At 43.3% G+C, this 2,584-nt stretch overlaps 1 protein-coding gene across 3 annotated transcripts in view; it reads right to left on the reverse strand.

The window, feature by feature from the left end:
* The window catches only part of LOC111872830, an 81,485-nt gene that overhangs the window by 14,555 nt on the left and 64,346 nt on the right, over positions 1–2,584 (reverse strand). The gene's annotated exons all lie outside the window — the stretch shown is intronic.

The following is a 2,584-nucleotide window of genomic DNA, read 5'->3' on the forward strand; positions in this document are numbered from 1 at the left end:
GTGGGCCTTTCTGGCCTGTTGCAGGGATAGCTTTACTTTTACTTTACTTTGTTACTCGTTAATGGGCTAAGTTATATGTATTCTAGTGCTTCCTGATGTGTATAGAATTCCTAGAACCTTAGAATCTACGAAATTTCGGAAAAGGAAGTTGCTCAAAAGTATATGAAGTATATACAGTGACTGAAAGATTTATTAGAAATAATTACACGTAACTAACAGGGCGGCTCAGACAACACAGTGACTAAGCTAAGAGCTGGGGTTTTATTTCCGAGAGAGATTTCTCTTATCGCGGAGAGGGGACTGGTTCTGGGGTCATAGATTATCTATTAATTGCGTTAAGGGGCCTATACACGTACGAGTCTGGCTCGCTAGTCCGGCTCGGCGAGCTTCACTCGGGATCCGGGCTCGGATTAATTTCGCCACAAACGCATGAGCTGACTCCCAAATTTGCGACCCACACACGGACAAGTTTGGCTCATTGGAACCCAGACTCATACGTGTGTGGGCCCCATTACGTGGACACTATCTGTGGAAGCAAAGCGGCAGAAGTACAACACTGAGCAATCAGCTCTATCTAATGGTAAGGTTATAATTGTGTGCCATACATCTACTACAGGGTGTGATTATTCAGACCTACACTTCACTTAGTGGGGGGTGGAGTCCAACTGGGTCCACTCGGCACCGCGGCCACTTCTGGCCTATTGTACCAGCCCCAGATGATAGGTGAGGGTGATGGTGGAGCAATTGATGGAATGAAGAAAACAGTTTCTTTCAACTTTATCAAATTTTCTACAAAAATAGCCTGAAATATTTATAGACTAAGAACAAAAATTTCTAACTATTTCATGCTCTATTTTATGCTTTTTACTGTTTCTTTAAGATAAAAAAACGTAAAGGCTGAAATGTCTCATACAAAATTTATAAGTTTCATCTGGAATATTTGTCTATGTTATACAGTAAGGGGCACTATGCTAGAAGCCGGAAGGTTGCGGGTTCAAGTCCCTATGAGGTAATTAGATTTTTCAATTTACCTAATCCTTCCAGGCGCACTATGGCCCTGGGTCGACTCGGCCTCTAACAGAAATGAGTACCAGGAATCTTCCTGGGGGGTAAAGGGCGGCCGGTGTGTAAGGCTGACAAATTTACCGTCATCTGTGAGCCTATTGTCTAGGAAACGTGGATGTCTCAGAACTCTATGGGCCTCCACGGCCTGTTAAGGGATAGCTTTGCTTTTGCCTTATATGGTAGGCTACATTTAACGAACGGAATAAACAATTTGGATTAATAACAAAATATTTTTGCAAGTAAGACAAAAATATAATGTATTTCTCTGCAGTATGGTACCTGTAAGGTTTATCAGCTCGTCAGCAGCCCGAAGAATGAGATCCGTAGGGAAAGGGAGGGGGGGGGAGGACTGAATTTGGGAGAAAACGCAGTGACTTGTTTCAAGAAACTATTGTAACGTGTTTGCAATCCAGAAGAGTCACTTGTATGGNAACATTCAGTTAGGCGAATATGGGAGTGGATATATAGATCCACGTTTTATTGACCTCGGCACTAGTTGGAAATAAATGGTCAGCTTCACGCCCCGGCTAATTTACCCCGCGGAAACAGCTTCCGTTATCCATTTGATAGGAGGCTGAGTGGAACCCAGAACAGGTCTGGACGATGTGGAGAAGAGAAAATTCTTGCCCTTACCAGGGCTGGAACTCCGACTCCTCGGTCGTCCAGACTGTAGCCTGTCCCTATACCGACTGTGCTATCCCAGCTCCCTGTATTGTTCAGTAAGTTAGTATTTATTCAAAAGATTTAGAGGTACAATTTGTACATGAAGAACCAGAAATTTGTAAAATGTAGCGGACGTTCGAAACACACCGGGCGCGGTTGAAGCGGTACCCTCAGTCTTGCATCTCATTCCACCTAGAGAAGTGGGTCCATTAGCTCACACGATCGTTTCACGATAAATTATTGTTGCTGCAAGGCGGAAGAATAATTAGATTACCTCTGTAATTTTTGGAAACGGCGATATTTTTGTGCTGTAAGTCAGTTCGTATTACCTACTTTCCACTTTATTTGTTTGCTGTTTCTTTCACGACACTCCCAGAATCTTGACTACGTGGCGGCTAAACGCGGCACGAAGGGTGCATAATGAACTGGAAAGCAGTTAGAAAGAACCGTTCGTGTCTAATGGAGTGCCGCCCCAGCACATGTCCATACATACCGAAAGAACTCAGACAGCTGGTGTCGCGGCAGATATTCCAACCGAGCACGTCCCGACACCAACCTGGAGGGCTCCTGCTCTAACTCGGGCCATTCCGAAAGTTTACTTCGCTAAGTACACTGAGCTGGAAATGACTATGTTTTATTCTTTAAGAGTCTTAAGTATTGAATAAAGAAAGTCCATTCGCGAGATAATAATAATTCAATTAAATTCAATTCTTTATTATTCATGTGCCGAGTCAACAGCCGCAAGGACAATTACAGACAGAGCACAGTGTAGATAAAAGTGATTACATTATGGACAAACACAACATAAAGTCAAAGACAAATTACAGGCAAGCACTGGAGGAAGAACACATTAATG

This window comes from Cryptotermes secundus, unplaced genomic scaffold (assembly GCF_002891405.2).
Source record: "Cryptotermes secundus unplaced genomic scaffold, Csec_1.0 scaffold79, whole genome shotgun sequence".
Lineage (NCBI taxonomy): Eukaryota > Metazoa > Arthropoda > Insecta > Blattodea > Kalotermitidae > Cryptotermes > Cryptotermes secundus.